Source organism: Capsicum annuum, chromosome 12 (genome assembly GCF_002878395.1).
Source record: "Capsicum annuum cultivar UCD-10X-F1 chromosome 12, UCD10Xv1.1, whole genome shotgun sequence".
NCBI lineage: Eukaryota > Viridiplantae > Streptophyta > Magnoliopsida > Solanales > Solanaceae > Capsicum > Capsicum annuum.
This window is the reverse complement of record NC_061122.1, coordinates 185,868,430-185,887,456: the sequence shown is the minus strand read 5'-3', so window position 1 is coordinate 185,887,456 and position 19,027 is coordinate 185,868,430. Positions and strand designations below refer to the sequence as shown.

The window sequence follows — 19,027 nt, the reverse complement described above, 5'->3', positions numbered from 1 at the left end:
TAATAGTTTAAGCCTACATGTCACAATCATAAACAAGAACCAAAAACTACAATCAAATCATCTGATTCACTATCTTTCTCATCCTCAAATAATTGAGGCATATGCTTCTTGACTAACACCTCAAACTTAGCAAACTTGTCAAATATGGCATCACTAACTGCACTCTATTGCGTCAACTCTTTAATTTTCTTTTTCATCACTTCCATTTCTTCCGTATTTTGCAAAATAAAAGTGGAGTTGGCCAACATTGGGGAAGAACTACTCGAGGATTAGTTAACTTCAAACCCGTAGGTTTAAGCCTTCTTTGAACCACCTACCACAGTTGTTCATATTCTAGTCATATTAGTAGGTGATAGTTGAACCATGGTACCATCCTCTGAAGCAGGTTGGTTTGACACCAATCTTTAATTCTTTTTTGAAATCCTTCCTGAATGCAAAATAATTCTCATTATATAAACAAGCTAAGTTGAATAATAATAAAACAATATATATAAAAGTTAATATCTTAGATATGCAGCCTTAGCACGCGGTTCGATCCAATCTTGTGTTGTACCATCCGATTTTTTCTTTATATGTGTCTCTTCAAAGGCCTTAGCAAGAGATACATCTACTTCCCCATTTAAGAATTTATACAAAATTTTACCCACAAAATTTTACCCATATACATGTGTCAATACAACTGTAAAAGATCAGCTATCAAGCAAGGACATTCGGCTAACTGATCGATATAAACAAACCAAGGAAAAACAAAGAGAGAAAAAAAAGTATAAAAGAAGAAACGAAAATGACTAGCATGGTTGAAAATGGGAAGAACGTAGTGGGAAAAACAATTGGGATGGTCTATTACACACATTACATATTGATCTTCGTAAATACATCATTCAATATAGAGAGTTGACTCATGTAACTTATGACACCTTCATCTACACCTTCATCGATGATAAGGCATCAAAATATGCAGGAGCTAGTAGATACGCAATGGAAAATCTTTTTGCAAGAGCTGGACTTAATCTATTGAAGTATAAAGTAACTAAATACATCTATGCAACCTCATCCATGCCACTTCTTGATACTTTTATTCTAAAATCATGGTCAAGGGAAGCATGGAATAAAGAATCAAATTTTAGAGGGTATATTATTGTGGCTACTAATAAGGGTAAAGTTACATTAGGAAGGAGGGATATTGTGGTTTCTCGGAGAGGAACAATTCAGACACTGGAGTGGGTTGATGAACTTCAGTTTTTACTTATCCCGGGACCAAAAATATTTGGTGATAGGGGTTTACTTCCTTTGTTTCAACCATTGGTGTATCATGGCTTCTACGGTATTTATACATCTGAGGATCCACGATCAAAGTTTAATCAAGCTAGTGCTAGAGACTAGGTACATACTAATTTAATACTTGCATTTAACTGTTGAAGTGTGTGATCATCTCATTTAAAATATAGAGCATGTTTTCTTAAACTTCTAAGCTGATCAAACTGATCTTGTAAGTCAAAAAGTGCTTAAGATAAATCTTATAGATCAACACTTCTTTTACCATACATGCTAATGTTCTTTTTATTGGGTCCTTGAATAAGTGAAAAGATATGGTCGAGGAAAATAAGGACGGAGAAGTTATTATGATAGTGGTTATCCATAGCTTAGATGCATTACTTGCAACTATGAATGCGGTTGACAGAGCCTTCAATGGCATCAACAAAAAGAGCAATAGCAAGGAGTTCCTCGTGACAGCTTTTGTATTTGCAAGTCCTAAAGTTGGTGATCTCAATTTTCAAAAGGCATCTTTCAAACTGAAAAACCTTCAAGTCTTAAGAGTCCACAACTTATTGGGTATTTTACACCCACCTATTGGCTATTTCGACATTGGACAGGAGATAGTAATTGAAACCACAAAATCTCCCTATTTGAAGTTGAATCCTGGAGATCCACACACTAGGCATGATTTGGAAAGTTACTTGCATGGAATTGATGGTACTCAAGGAATTAGACCTTTAGCAGGTTTTAAACTAGAGGTCTGCAGGCCAAAATTCCAAAACATATAAAGAGTAATTCATCTACCTAAGGAAATTGGGATCTAAGAATTAGCAATAGTGACCTCAACCTCAACATCTAGTTCAATAGTAATTGAGGCGATTTTTTTAACAATATCTGGTAAGCTGAAAGTGTCAATCACTCTCTTGGGGACACATAGCTCAAATATTTACTGATATTGATATGTAAATCACTAATAAGTGATGGATCTGATATTGTATTACTGAATACTGGGAGACTGATACTATATTACTGATAAAGGAATGATTGTTTCTGACAGTTCGAATTATAAAGAATTGGTCTGATTAACTGTATCTAACAGTCCTGAAGCTGAGTACTGATAGCATGAGTTCTGATAACTTTTGTGATTGACAGAATAAGTGACTATATCTGACAGTCCATAAATCTGAAGGAAACTATCTGAGTTTAATTCTATTTTTGAGCTGACTGTATCTGACAGTCTTGATATACTAAAATCTAAAGAACTATCTGAGTTCTTTTACTGAGACTGATACTGAAATTGTGGGAGGTAGTGTTTAACCGACATACCCCGTGTATGCAATTATGGCTAAGCTGGGGTCCAATCTTTAGCCCGACTAAAAGGGTGTCAATATTGCACCACTAGTAAGGACAGCTGTGAGTGACCCTTATCTGGAGGGTACTCAATGAGAACGGTGGGAACCCTAAACTGATGGGTTAAGCCACCTCATCAACCCTAATCTGATGGGTTAAGATATCTAAACCTACGCTGTCTACGTAGTTCTGGAACAAAAGGATTGCTACTTAGAATCACACCCTGAATTGGCGGGTGAGTTCCCATCCTTGGGTTCAATCGGTGCTAACTTCTACTCCCATCTGAAGGACACTGAACTGAATAACTAAGCTAAATTGAATAATTGAACTGATACTGATTAGCTGAACTGATACTGATTAATTGGACTGATACTAGTAGTACTGTTTAGCAGAGCTAAACTAAGTTTACTGGATTCCAATGACTGGCGGAATGTATGGAGTTGTGAGGACTGGCTGAGAGTACTGAAGTTACTGAGATTGACTGTGAATACTGAGGTTGCTGAAGTTACTGAGCACTGAGATTACTGAGATTACTAGACTACTGAGATTATTGAGATCGACTGTGAATACTGAGGTTGCTGAAGTTACTGAGCACTAAGATTACTGAGATTACTGAGACTGACTGTAAATACTGAGGTTGTTGAAATTACTGAGCACTGAGATTAATGAGATTACTAGACTACTGAGATTACTGAGATTGACTAAAATTTTTGAGTTTTCCTGAGTCACATGACTGACTGAATTCTATATATCATGGCTTGACTGAGAGTATCGTGAAAACATGACATGGTTCTAGGCACACAGCTATATTTTTCAGGTACAAGTACCCCCAGGACTCGATGGAAGGAAACTGACACACATGACTGACTTGATCATAAGAGTAGAGTCCATAATTTATAATATCATAAGTAGGGATCTCATACTAAGCATGGTTATCAACAATGTATTCCACGGAAAGGATTTCATATCACATGGAAGTACTTGTACAATCTTAATATCATGTTCGTTGCATAATCATATTGGCAACACATACTAATAGCATGGAAGTTCATGTGGATTGCATGGTTATCATACAAGTAGGATTTCCAAGTAAACATAGAATAATCTCATAAGAATAGTTCATGTGTATTCTAACAACATTTACAAGGCACATTAACAACATAGAAGTCATTGGAATGTAAGGGTATATCATAAATCCTTCAGTTAGTCACAATTTAGCTATATTGCATGATTTCTAGTTCCTTAGGCATTTTATCAAACACCTTACATGCACATCTTAAGCGTAGGTAAAATCATCAAATTATATATCATGAACAACCAAAGTTACATGTTTCCAACTCATATGATATCATGGATTCACAAAAACATATGAAGATTCAATATTGGGAATCACCCAATATCAACAACATGATCATCAACACTCAACAATATAGATATCATACTTTTATAATGAAAAAGAGGAAAAACAATTAAGTATCAACATGGGTATGATCATATCACCACAATCAACCAAGTTATTGTATTTTAAAGATGGATTCTTGAACTCTATGAATGAATTGAATCTATAGATGAACACTACGCATACCTTAGAAGGGAGATTCTTGATGATTGACGGAGGAATTTCCTTGAAATTTGATCTTCAAGCTTGATTGTGGAACCCTAGTTGTTTTTATCCTATGGTGCTCTTGGATGATGAGCTTTGAGAAGAAAATAGGGTTGCAGTATGTTTAGAAGATATAAATTTCGTAGGGTTAAGTTTAGGGACGTGTAAGGAGTATTTAAAGACTTAATTCCCTTTAAAATAACTCAAGACGGAGTGTTTTTGAAACCTAGAATTGGCTTAGGTGGCGCCCAAGTCATCGCCTATGCTTGGGTTAGGCGGCGCCTAACCAATCGCCTATGCTTACTGCCTCTCACGAAAATAGGCATAACTTTTTGCTCGGGTATTGGATTACGGCAAAATTGGTATCGTTGGAAAGATAATTCAATTATATACAATTTGGTGGGTATAAATATGCAGAAATACCACATTAACATCAAGTTATACTCATTCAAAGATGACCCTTGCAAAATCAAATACTAAAACTTAAGTGACTCATATGAACATGCTTAATGTATCCTAAGCTATCTTTTCTCTAGGATACTCATTTTAAGTCATGCACTAAAATGCTACTCACAGGATAGGAGGTTTCATAGGTAGGAAAAATGGTTTGTCTCCTAGCTTAGAAACATACAGGGTATTACAATATCTCCCCCTTGGGAACATTCGGCCTCGAATGGAAATTAACTAAAGTGGGAGAGATGATAAGATGAAGTACGTACAAGACATACACTAATGAAACATGGGTCCATACTGGCATGACTGAAAGCTGAGCACAACATACTGAACATGCATATCTGATGCATGGGAAGCTGATTCATGAATATAAGATAGAGGATTCTAATAAAGTAAGTTTTCTCAAAATGAGAATGCATATCTAATGCACAACTGAGAGTCCAAATACATGCATATCTGATCCATGATTATATGAATAACATAATACGTGAATGCATGACTGAAAGTACTAATGAGCTGATCACGCATATCTGATGCGTGAATTCATGACTAAACTTACTCATGAACATGCAATGGTAAAGTTATCAAGTTTGAACTGAAAACTGAGCATGGAACTGAATACCAAGTTTGGCACTGAAATATGAACATGAGAATGAGTAAGTTTAAGGAAAACGGTTACCTTGAACTGATAATACCGATAAGTTTGAGATTAATTACTCCATATGTATGATCGAAAACATGAGAACATAACTAAGTCTGGGACGTGGTAGATATACTGAATATCATGATCTGAACTGAATCTTGAAAACATGGCATACGACTGAAGTTGGATTTTGAGGGTTAACTTATGAGTACCCCTTCTCCAAACTGGATTCATCAAAAGAAAATAGAGCAGCATGTTTATGTCATGAAAGTTTGGGGGTATGATGTATCTCCCCCTTGGGACACTATGTCCCTCAAAGAATACTGACTTGGATGAGCTACCGAGGGAAATTGAGGCGATGCACAAGACACCTAGGAACTGAGTCATGACTGAATAGCTAGGATCTGAAACTGAGACATGATACATGATACATGAACTGAGCTGAACACGAGTGCATAAATACACTAACTTATCTGATTAACTGAATAACTAATATTTGAATACTAGATCTGCAAAGCTAAACTGTACTTAGTCTGAATAGCTGGGCAGAGATTTTTGAGTTTTATGCATAGGAGATAAGGACTAACTGAGTAGAATGAGGTATCTGAGCATGGATTCATGAAGTCTGTATTATTTTCAAATGCAAGACTAAGCGTACGACATGGCTTTGAGGTATTCTATAAACTGGGGTACTGAAACACTGATAACTGAGTACTAACAACCTGAATGCTATGGTCAAGAATGTCTAGAACTGAACTGAGTTTCAAATCTGGTTACTAAACTGAAGATGACATTATAACTAAGCCTATAGCTAGTACAGAAGTATTAAATTCAAGTACTGAACACTGATCACTGAGTGCTGGATACTAAAACTATAATTGACTTGGCAACTGAGTTTTTGATGGCTACATCCTGGGGACTGACATAAGTCAAGGATCTAAATGTACACTTACACTTTGTACTTTCCCAACTTCTAAATACGACCCCTTGCTAGACGTTTACTTGCATATTTATCATGACATTCAAGCCTATCTTCACAACTACACCCTTGTGCAAAGTAAGCATGCAACAATCTTCTCTTATGTAAACAACTGCTCATCACTACACTATTCCATAATGAGAGCTAACTGGAGGAGTAAATCAGGAGGACCTAAAACATGAATAGATACAAACTAAACTTGACACATGACTAAAAGCTGAGATATAAAATATCAATAGTTTGGATTTACCAATAAGGTCTGAACTGAGGATAAACATGACATAACTAAATTTATCTGATCTGTAGGGGTATAGCATGAGTCATGGAAGCTAAGTATACTAGAAAGCATGATAAGCATACATGAGTCATGAGCTGCATGACCTGAATCTAGAGTTTTCTGTACTCGTGGGACATGATTCTAATATTAAGAGAGATGGAACTGAACCCCTTATACTGGGAATTGTATGCGAACATAATCCCATGGAAAGTGTGTGAAAGTAGATTGTTCTCATGGAACATGACTTGTACTGTAGAGTAAAAGGGACTCCTTATGCTGGAAATTGAATTCATACATGATTATAGTTCGTGACCATAGAGTTGGTATGCAATGCCTGAGTTGGTTTTGTGATAGCTAAAGTGAAAAACTCTGCACTAAGATGAGAATGGGTCTAGAATTGTTTTCCCTTAATGCTTTCTATACATACTGGCTCTACTACTAAAATCTGAGGGCCTGGCTTAGGTACTTGATCTACCATCACATACTTACATTATGTTCAACACCTGTCTATCTTACTAAACACATCATCTAATTTTGTTTCCTCATATAATGCTAATATCACATTCACACCTTCATGCTTAATTTTGAGTCAATAAACTTAAGTGTTTAGCTCGTACTGTTCAAGCCTACTGATCTAATCCCCATGAATACATATCTGATCAAATAGAATAATACTATCCCAACTCTACTACTGCTAAACTTTTGGGTTCAAGAATGAGTTCTCATGATCATGAATAAAATATGTACGACCTTGGAATAATAATGAACTGATGGTATACTATTTGAGTCTGTTGCTGATCTCATAACTGACCGTAGGGACAGTCTAAGAAAGCCCTGTCTTTAGGACTTTGAACTTCACTATTTCTATTACCTTGAAAGTAAGGTAAAGTGAACATGAGGGGTACATGATATGAATCTACATGGTTTCCTTAAAGAAACTTGCTATAGCACGATCTTGAGACATGAAAGAAGGGAAACTAATCCTAAAACATCTCATAGCCTTTTGCACATAAGTGTGGTGCACAACACACCTATGTACTAGACTCTACTTGATGCAGCTTTCAGACTTTCTAAGATACTGTTGAACCTTAGGCTCTGATACCAAGTTTGCAATGCCCCAATTCACTAAACCGAAATGCTACACAGTGCTCATGACCCCGAGGGACCACAAGCTAACCCATGACTGATATCTGTACCTATAAACTGCATAATATCTCATAAAATATGTGGAAACATGAACTATAAGGCCATAAGGTTCAATACTGATACATATCTAAAAAATATGGTATAATAATACCAAAAAGAAACATAAATACCGAAGTCTGAACATCTAATCTGACATCTAGTTCGAAAGCCTCTAACTGAACTGAATAAGGAGTTGATGGGACATGTCCCCAACTAACTCCAACAACTGAAATAAAGTAAAAACTGGAATAGAAATGAAATCATCATGTCCTCAAAGGATGAGGACTCACGTCTAACTCTGACTGCTGATCCTGGAATCTACTGCTGATTTGGAGCTCATGCCTCTGAACCTATGGTGTAACATAATAGAAAGCACCATAGCATAAATGCGTCAGTACGTCTGAATAAACTTAGTATATGAGTGAGGTAGGCTAAATTCAAAGGGTTATATGCATGAAAAATACTGACTGATATAAACGTGAGAGTACATACATGCATACATAACTATAACTGAACTCGTGGAGATACTGACTGCTAAGTCTGAATACTGACAACATAAGTGTACTGATAATAAGATTCTAAAAGACTGAGTTTGTTGACATTGATATATAAATCACTAATAAGTAATGGATCTGATACTGTATTACTGAATACTGGGAGACTGATACTATATTACTGATAAAGGAATGATTATTTTTTATAGTTCAAATTATAAAAAATTGGTCTGATTGACTGTATCTAACAGTCCTGAAGCTGAGTACTAATAGCATGAGTTCTGATAACTTTTGTGATTGATAGCATAAGTGACTATATCTGACAGTCCATAAATCTAAAAAAAAACTATCTGAGTTCAATTCTATTTCTGAGTTAACTGTATCTGACAGTCCTGATATACTGAAATCTGAAGAACTGTCTGAGTTCTTTTATTCAGACTGCTACTGAAATAGTAGGAGGTCGTGTTTAATCGATATGCCTCATGTATGTCGTTATGGCTAAGCTAGAGTCCAATCTCTGCCCCGACTGAAAGGGTGTCAATATCGCGCCACTAGTAAGGACAGCTGTGAGTGACCCTTATCTGGCGGGTACTCAATGAGAATGGTGGGAACCCTAAACTAACGGGTTAAGCCTCCTCATCAACCCTAATCTAACGGGTTAAGATGTCTTAACCTATGCTGGCTACGTAGTTCTGTAACACAAGGATTGCTACTAAGAATCACACCCTGAACTAGCGGGTGAGTTCCCATCCTTGGGTTCACTCGGTTCTAACTTCTACTCCTATCTAAAGGACACTGAACTGAATAACTAAGATGAACTGAATAACTTAACTGAACTGATTAGCTGAACTGATACTAATTAACTGGACTGATACGAGTGGTACTGTTTACCAGAGCTAAACTAAGTTTACTGGATTCCAATGACTGGCGGAATGTATAGAGTTCTGAGGACTGGCTGAGATTACTAAAGTTACTGAGATTGACTGTGAATACTAACGTTGCTGAAGTTACTGAGCACTGAGATTACTGAGATTACTGGACTACTGAGATTACTGAGATTGACTGAGAATAATGAGGTTTCTGAAGTTACTGAGTACTGTGATTACTGAGATTGCTGGACTACTAAGATTACTGAGATTGACTGTGAATACTGAGGTTACTGAAGTTACTGAGCACTGAGATTACTGAGATTGACTAAAATTTCTGAGTTTCTCTGAGTCACATGGCTGACTGAATTCTGTAGATCATGGCTTGACTGAGAGTATCATGAAAACATGACATGGTTCTAGGCACACAGCTATATTTTTTGGCTACAAGTACCCCCAGGACTCGATGGAAGGAAACTGACACACATGACTGACTTGATCATAAGAGTAGAGTCCATAATTTATAATATCATAAGTAGGGATCTCATACTAAGCATGGTTATCAATAATGTATTCCATGGAAAGGATTTCATATCACATGGAAGTACTTGCACAATCTTAATATCATGTTCGTTGCATAATCATATTGGCAACGCATACTAATAGCATGAAAGTTCATGTGGATTGCATATTTATCATACATCTTGTTCATAAGTAGGATTTCCAAGTAAACATAGAATAATCTCATAAGAATAGTTCATGAGTATTCTAACAACATTTACAAGGCACATTAACAACATAGAAGTCATTGGAACGTAAGGGTATATCATGAATCCTTCAGTTAGTCACAATTTAGCTATATTGCATGATTTCTAGTTCCTTAGGCATTTTATCAAACACCTTACATGCAAATCTTAAGCATAGGTAAAATCATCAACTTATACATCATGAACAACCAAATTTACATGTTTCCAACTCATATGATATCATGGATTCACAAAAACATATAAAGATTCCACCTTGGGAATCACCCAATATCAACAACATGATCATCAACACCTAACAATATAGAAATCATAATTTTATAATGAAAAAGAGGAAAAATAATCAAGCATCAAAATGGGTATGATAATATCACCACAATCAACCAAGCTATTGTATTTAAAGATGGATTCTTGAACTCTATGAACGAATTGAATCTATAGATGAACACTACGCATACCTTAGAAGGGAGGTTCTTCATGATTGATGGAGGAATTTCCTTGAAATTTGATCTTCAAGCTTGATTGTGGAACCCTAGTTGTTTTTCTCCTATGGTGCTCTTGGATGATGAGCTTTGAGATAAAAATAGGTTTGCAGTATGTTTAGAAGATAAAAATTTCGTAGGGTTAAGTTTAGGGACGTGTAAGGAGTATTTAAAGACTTAATTCCCTTTAAAATAACTCAAGACGGAGTGTTTTTGACACCTGGAATTGGCTTAGGCAACGCCCAAGTGATCTCCTATGCTTGGGTTGGGCGGCGTCTAACCAATCGCCTATGCTTGGGTTAGGCGGCGCCTAACCAATCGCCTATGCTTACTGCCTCTCACGAAAATGGGTATAATTTTTCGCTCGGGAATTAGATTAAGGTGAAATTGGTATCGTTGGAAAGCTAATTCAATTATCTACAATTTAGTGGGTATAAATATGCATAAATACCATATTAACATCAAGTTATACTCACTCAAAGATGACCCTTGCAAAATCAAACACTAAAACTTGATGGATTCAAAAACTCTTAGCTTGTATTACCTTAAGTGACTCATATGAACATGCTTAATGTATCATAAGCTATATTATTGCTAGGATACTCACTGTAAGTCATGCACTAAAATTTTACTCACAGGATAGGAGGTTTCATAGGTAGGAAAAATGATTCGTCTCCTAGCTTAGAAACATACGAGGTATTACATGCACTAAGGGGTCAGCTTGTTTCCTACCTTAGGGCAAGGAAAATGATATCTAAGGGATGTGTCTAACATCTCGTTCAAGTCCAAGACTCTAACTCAGAAACCCCTAATCTTGAATTAGTGTCAGTAGCATATGAATTCCCAGATATGTATCCCAAAGATCTTTCTAAAGTCCCTCTCGAAAAGGAAATTGACTTTGGAATAGACCTTCTCCCAAATATTCAACCCATATTTATTCATCCATATAGAATGGAACCTGCAAAACTCAGAGAATTAAAAAAATCATTGAAAGATATCCTAGATAAGGGATTCATCAGACCCAATATGTCCCCGTGGGGTGCACCAGTTCTATTCGTATGTAAGAAAGATGGTTCTCTCAGAATGTGTATAGACTACCATCAGCTAAATAAAGCCTTGGTCAAGAACAAGTAACCACTTCCCAGAATTGATGACTTCTTTGACCAACTTTAGGAGGCTAGTTAATTTCTAAGATAGACCTCAGATCAGGCTATCATAAGCTCAAAGTCAGAGACTGTGACATTTCAAAGACAACTTTCAGAACTCGGTATGGTCACTTTGAATTCTTAGTCATGTCATTTGGTCTTGATGAATCACGTGTTTAAGCATTACTTGGACATGTTGGTCATAGTCTTCAGTAATGGCATTCTTGTCTATTCCTGTAGCGATAATAATCACGCAGATCATCTCAGAATAATATTTTGAAATCTCAAAACCCATCAGTTATCATGATATCTATTCATATCTTACGTGTCAGCTCTATAACCATAGCCCATACTCGTGTACATTAGCAATCATGCACGCTTACATATCCTAGTATAAGGAGTTCAAGTTCACTCAGTGTTCCGAATTATGTTCCATGAATATAGAAACTCCAGACTCAGGTCATGCAACTCATGACTCATGTACTTATGTCATGCTCTATAGTATGTTCAGTTCCCATGACTCATGCTATACCCCTAACGATCAACTAAATTCAAATTATGTCACGTATATCCTCAGTTTAGGCCTCTTGGTGAATCTATGATTTTGACATTTTCTTCCTCAGGCCTCAGTTAGGTGTCAAATTTTGTATAACATTTATTCATGCTTCAGGTCCTCATATTTTAACCCTTCAATAAACTCTCCTTATGAAATAATGTAGTGATGAGTGATTGCTTAGATGGGAGAGAATAAATATTTCATGTTAAGGAAAGATTTTTGCATACTTGAGTTACAAGAGGCTATACTCAGGAAGATAGGCTTGAATGTTAGGTTAGTGTGCAGGTAAATAGCTAACAAGAAGTTGTATTTAGTTGCTGAAGGAAGGGGGGAAAGTCAGATTTTCATGAGATAAGAAGTGGAGAAAATGCAGAGTGTGAGTGTCTACTCAGATCCTTGATTTATGTCAATCTTCATCACATAGTTATTAGAACCTAGTATTCAGTTCCAGTACAGTCTCAGTTACCATCTTAGTTATAGTCTCAGTCACAGTCTCAGTCGAGTAATCAGATCAGAAACTCAGTTCAATTTTAGGTTTGCTTGACCATAGCGTACAGTTATCGGTTATTGTATTTTAGTACCTCAGCTAACAAAATATTTTAGAATCATGTTATACACTTGGTCTTACATTCTCAAATAATACAATTTTCACGAATTCAAGCTCAATTATCTCCTATTACACATACAGTCCTTACCTCATATGTATAATAGTCTACAGTTCCAGTCCAACTATTCAGACTAAGTGCAGTTTAATATTACATGACCAAGTATTCAGCTATCAGTCATTCAGATAGTCAGATAAGTTACTAGGTTTATGCGCTCGTTCTCAGCACCCATGTGAATATTTTCAGTAGTCTCACGTGATGTGTTGTACTAAGGTGGAGAGTATAGTTGAGAGAGTATTCAAGGGATACGTTTAAGCTTGAAAATTTATAGTTGCAGTGCATAAAGCTTAGTCACTTCATCTTAGTTGATGTTTCGTAGGCCTCGACTCATATTACAGAATTTTAGGCAGGATATGATTTTCTTATTCAGTTGTTTTATTCAACCATGCCAAGACTTCTTGCTCCCAAAAGCCATTAGAACTCTATCGAAAGAGTGTCAAAGAAAGGCTCCAGTCGAATATAAGTTTTTAGCATAAGTTAGTCCGCAAGACCAGCAATTCAGTTTAGCAGTTAGGCAAATAATGTTCGTATGGTCGGGTTTTCCATCTTTTTATCTAGTAGAACTATCTAAAGTCTCCTGAATATAAATATTCCAAGATCGAGAAACCATGTGGTTGCGAGTTCATATCAGTTTAGGTGTCATGCCTCAATATCAGATCCCCGATATGCAGTCATAATTTAGTTCGTAGCTGCCCTGTGCATCATCTCAGTTTTCCTTGGTATCTCAGCCAAGTCGGTATTCTTCAGGGGACATAATGTCCAAAGGGGGAGATGCACTATAATCCCTAAGATTTCATGACCTAAACCTTCCATCTTCTCTTCACATAACAAATCTAGTTTGGAGTAGTGGGCACTCATAGTTGGACCCTCAAGTTCTAATCTCAGTCGTAAGCCATGTATTTAGGGGCTCAGTTCCATTCATGATATTCAGTTTCTATATCACGTTTTAGGCTTAGTTATGTTCTCATGTTCCTGTTTATCCGTATTCAATAAATGATCTCGAGTTGGAGATCGATGATTTTGTATTCTTGAAAATCTTTTCGATGAAAGGAGTGAAGAGGTTTGCCAAGAAGAGGAAGCTCAGTCCCCTATATGTCAGTCCTTATAAAATTCTCAGCCATTTTGGAAAGGTAGCTTACGAGCTTGAGTTGCCTTCAGACTTAGCTTCAGCCCACCTAGTGTTCCATGTCTCCTTGCTAAAGAAAAGCATAGGTGACCCAGTAGTTGTAGTCCCTGTAGGGGGTATATACGTTCAGAACAGCCTCTCTTATGAGGTGATTCTAGTCAAAATCATTTATTATCAAATTCACAGACTGAGGAACAAAGAGGTCCCTCTAGTCAAAGTTCTTTGATGGAATCAGTCCATTGAGGGAGCTACTTCGAAAGTAGAAGAAGATATATGGACCAAGTATCCTCACCTCCTCTCCACAAACTCAGACTCGGCCCAAGGTAAAAATTTTTCCTTGAACTTACTCAATTCCATGCTCAAATTTTCCTTTATAGACTTGGTACCAGTTACCATTACATATTCAGTTGTGAATTCATGCATCAGATATGCATGTTCAGCATGAGAAACTCATCTTATTAGCAATCCCAGTCATGCATTCATGAATCATGTTCAGCTATGTACTCATGCATCAGATATGCATATTCAGTACGAAATTTCAACACATCTGTAGTGTCAATTATGAAATCATGTTGCAGTTGTGCATATCCAGTATCTAAGTTTAGTCTATCAGTACTCCCAGCTTAGTCAGTCTCATTCGAGGATGAATGTTCCCAAGGGGGAGATATTGTAAGACCCCGCAAAATCCTAAGCTTATCTTAGTCCTTTAAAGCTTGTTAAGGTATCCCAGACTTAGAAAACTTTAGCAAGTATTCAAACTTAGTGTTATTTTAGCCTTCGTACATTGGCGACTCTATTTTACGACCCTCATGATCTTAAAGTAATGATTTTTAGGTTGAATTATGATCAGGAATGTCAGTAGGTGTTCTTGGACAAGTTTCGTATTTTTCAACCTTTATTTGAAACACATTTGAAAGCTCAGACCAGTGGATCGACACGATCTCGATGCGCCACATCACCCATTATATCGATGAATATTTTTCTCTAGCTTCTAGTGTAAATTCCAATGAATCGACACATACTCGATGTGGTGTATTGGCCATCGCGTCAATGCCAACGATGCGGTGCGACGGTCTGCAGCTCACTAAATCAGTTTTCAGTCATTAAAAAGGTCACATCCTCATGGTTAATTGGGTCTTTTCCCACCTTATGTCAGCCCCTAAAACATGAGATTAGTCCCCTTTAGAGGCAAAATCCATTCATCTTTCTCAAAATTTCTCAAGAAGCAAACCCTAGGATAATTCAAGATTCAGTCTTCAAGAACACTCCATCATTCTTCACAAATTTGAATACCAAGGTATTTAAGGTGTTCATCCAAGGGTTTCCTTTCCACCCTTGGAGTTCAACAAACTCTTTTTAAATACAAGTTAATTGACTTTATGGATTTCATGCTGGATCTTGAATGTGTTAATGATTATGATGTTAATGGTGATCTAATTTAATGATTTGTCCCAAGTTTCATGCAAACTAGTCAATTGTGAATTAAATTTTGTGAACTACATGTTGAACTCTTGAATTACAAGTTGAATGTAGAATCCATGATATTACTACATGTTTATTTATATGTGAAATACCCATGCTCTCCAAGTGTTTGTTAAATTTCTCATATAAACAAAGAAAAAGGGAAAAACAATCATGTCATGTTAGCTTATGTGCAAGTTATATCATGCAAGTGTTTGATTGAATATATCTATGAATGTGTTATGATTCGGTGCATATGGTTATGCCTTTCAAGTTTATGCTATGATTTATTTTTCATGCTATCAAGTTCTGGAGGCATTCAATACCCAAAAACTTAGCTATTTACCTAGAGTTGTGGTAGTTACAGAACAGTCTCAGTAGTGTCATGAACAGTAGTCTCAGTAATCAGTCACAGTTATAGTTCAGTATTCAGTTCAAACCTCAGTGGATCTAGCTAGTGAACAGAAATCTATAGTATTCAATCAGTTAACTAAATTCAAAAGTACTCTATCAGTTAACAGAACTCAATAAACTCAGATCAGTTCAGTTAGACAGTACGATCATTAATAGTTCAGTCTAGCCTAGTATAGTTTAGAACTCAGTCCAGTGTCTATTTAGTGGGGAGTAGGATTCAGCACCGAATAAACCTAAGGATGGAGACTCACCTGCCAGTAGAGGGTGTGATCCTTAGAAATAGTCCTTGTGTTCCAGAACTATATAGTCGGCGTAGGTTGAGACATCAACTGGCCAGTTGAGGGTGATGAGGTGTCCTACCTACCAATTGAGGGTACCACCATTCTAATTCAAAGCACCTGCCAGATGAGGGTGACTCAACTTGTCTTTACCCATGGTGCGGTACTGACACCCTTCCAACTGGGGTTACAGGTTGGACCCTATTCTATTCAAAAAGGGGCATGTCGATTAGATAATTACCTCCCACAGTCTTATTTTCAGTTCCAGTCTCAGTATAAAACTCAGTTTAGTTCTACAAAATTAGGACTATCAGATATAGTCACTCAGTTCAATATGAAACTTAGCACAGTTTCACAGAATCAGGACTATCAGATACAGTCATTCAGCTATCAATTATACACTATCAGTAAACTTAGATATCAGTAAATTAGTAAATTGGAACTCAGTATCCAGTGTTATCATGACCTCAGTTATAGTTTATATATTCATGCATGTACTCTCATTCAGTTATACTCATGTTATTCAGTCAGTATTGTTCATGCATATGAACCCATGCATCTCATCCTACCTCACTTAGCATACCAGTATATTCAAAGCACTAACGCATACCTTTCTTTATACTATGATGTCTTATATCATAGGTTCAGACTCACGGGCTCCCAATCATACTTGGCAACCCGATCCATCAGCAGTAGACTAGTAGTGAATCCTCATAGTTCGAGGATATAATTATTATTTCAGTCTCTCAATTTATCAGTTTTTAGTAGTCGAGATTAGATGGGGGCTTGTCCCATCAATCCCTTATTCAGATAGTAGAGGCTTATCAAACTAGAGTACTTTAGACAGATATATCAGTATTCAATTTTCAGTATTCAGTATTTACTTTCAGTTTGAACCTTATGGCAAGTTTCTGCTATATTTTTGCATAATTACAATATTATTATTCAGTTATTGCAGTAGGTACTAGTCATGGGTTAGGATATGGTCCCTCGGAATTACAAGCACCGTATAGCATCCGGGGTACAGACTCGGGGAGTTACATATTGACTAAAAGGATAATCCAAAAATATAGTTAAACTATTGTAGGTTATTCTTAAAGAAATTCTTATATCTAAAGGTAACACCTTCAACTATGGTTACATCTAAATTCAAAATTTGCAAAAGATTTGGTTCATCATAGACAGACTGAACAATAAGGAGGACTGATTATCTAAGACCAAAAATGCAACCCCATCTTGAAAGACTTGTATCAAATTACTTATGAACAACTTTAACACTCATATGAGCCAACACAAGGAGATGAATTTTTGCTACTCAAGTCTATCGAGATGATCCAACGTAAAGCATGCATAGAAATTTTTTAAGTAACAACTTAACGAATTTCAGACAAGTTAAAGATTAAGCTCTAAAGCTACTCAAACTAGTAAACAATAAAATGACATTGTGTCTGCACTATATTTTTGGTCTTTATGTGTGTAAATAGATAAAAGGGTTGGAAAGAATAGTACCAATCTTTGTTGGTGGGAAGAAAAACTCATCAAACCTCCGGTGTGCAGAAACCCACCCATTTCAGAGGCTCGATTTACCTTTCCCCATTCCCTCTTCGCCTTATGTTCAGGAGTGTCCCATAATATCAAGAACTTAGACCATACTTCATCATTCACCTAAATAGGTTGTTCCAATTTCCTCCGGGCCTCATACAAGTGTTCTTTGATCCGGAGAGATGCTTTCAACCAAAAAATGTGGTCTACTTCATTACCATGACAATTACTTCATGTAATCTTTATCTGCAAAATAGTTTAATATAAATTCATAAAATGAGTTGATGGATACAATGGAAAAACTATCTTTAGGCAATGAGATTCATAGCTTATAAAACTGGTTATACCATAAAATGTTTCCATATGTCAATTCTAATTTCGTATGGAATCTCTAACCAACTATTCCACGGCTCTTTGAAAAATAGTTTAATTGGTTTTATAACCATATGCGCGACGGCATATGCTGGAATAAACCAGCAATAAAATTATATTAAACCATCATCTTAGCTTTAAAAAATTAAGGAAAAACCTAAGGGTTACTTACCCATCACAATAAGGGACGATTCATAGCCTCCCAAACTTATCATATTCTAATACCTCTTTAAATTGCATATTCTGAGAAGCAGCTGTTTAGCATTAGACGTTGTAGTACTATCAATGGATGGCAATGTTGGTGTGTTAGGACCTCCAATTCTTAATCTAGAAGTGCTTGGTGTGGATGATGTCGAAGGAACAGATGAAGAGCTACTATGCATACCATTTTGGGATGAAGATGTGTGGAACTGGTCAGATGGTGGAGGCATGAAAAATGCATTTGCTAGTGAAATAGTTGATCTAGGAGGGCGAGGAATATCTGTAGTAGCTGGTTGAAGAGTTGCAGTAAAAGGTGGTGGTGGTGATGGTGTAATTGACCTATAAGAAGATTATCAGGTCCTTTCTTACTTTTTTTAAGTCGTCCATTAACATTACCTTTTGATGCCATTGATTTTCTTTACTAACCACTTGAAAAAGAAAGAACAGCCAAATTTAAGAATAGTCATGTTTGTTTGAAAACAATGTTAACAGACTCTCCATAGTCATGGTTTTTTTATTCACCAGAACTATCCTGGAAGCTGCCAACTCAGAACATATATGGCACAAAAAATAACAAGCTGAGCTTGTTATACACGAGAATATGTTTGGAGTTCTGATATAGCAAGCAGAAACACCCAATTATCATTATTGGAACAAAGTTATTTCAATTGTCATGAACATACACTAAAACCCCTAGCCTCAAATTAAAAGTAACTTTCCATTGATAAATCAAAAAAAGTTCATTAATAATACACCAAGCAAAAAAAATAGTGTTACCCTTACAGTAAGTGTCTTGTAGGAGTTATGGAAACTGGCAACCTCTAGGTAACCAACGTATTTAGCATCTATATCACTGTATCATTATCTACTCTTTTAAGGCTCTTAGTTCATCTAAGATACTTCATGGCAAAAGA

At 36.4% G+C, this 19,027-nt stretch overlaps 1 pseudogene; it reads left to right on the top strand.

Moving 5' to 3' along the window:
- The first annotated feature begins 801 nt into the window (after positions 1 to 801).
- Positions 802 to 18,410, top strand: LOC107849042 (annotated as a pseudogene).
- Positions 18,411 to 19,027: the final 617 nt, after the last annotated feature.